Source organism: Fukomys damarensis, unplaced genomic scaffold (genome assembly GCF_012274545.1).
Source record: "Fukomys damarensis isolate Sample0158 unplaced genomic scaffold, DMR_v1.0_HiC HiC_scaffold_9, whole genome shotgun sequence".
Taxonomy (NCBI): Eukaryota; Metazoa; Chordata; class Mammalia; order Rodentia; family Bathyergidae; genus Fukomys; species Fukomys damarensis.
This window is the reverse complement of record NW_022900921.1, coordinates 49,684,692-49,685,098: the sequence shown is the minus strand read 5'-3', so window position 1 is coordinate 49,685,098 and position 407 is coordinate 49,684,692.

Here is a 407-nt window from a genome sequence, read left to right as displayed (position 1 = left end):
GGGGAGGGGAGGAGGGGGTGAAGGGAGGGCAGGGGTAAGGGGAAAAAATGAGAATCAAGACTTGTCATGTAGAGGTACAAGATCCCAACAATGAATGTAACTGTACCGTATCCCTCAAATGTACCAATAAACTCAATTAAAGCTGAAAAAAAAAAAAGAATTCATCACACCAGTTGAGGTGCAATTTAACTGGTTTCATTCAAAAGTTGCTGATGGAAGGCCAATGTGGTGTTATACTTTAGAAATCATTTGTGAAGTATGGGATATAATAATTTTTAACTCATTTCCCCTAACTGCACATTTGGAAGTAAATCTCAGTGCTTTTAGAGATAAAGACTTAAGTACAAGGGGCCAGGGATTTAGCTCAGCAGTTCCGCTGCCTGTCTTGCAAGTGCAAGGACCCCAGT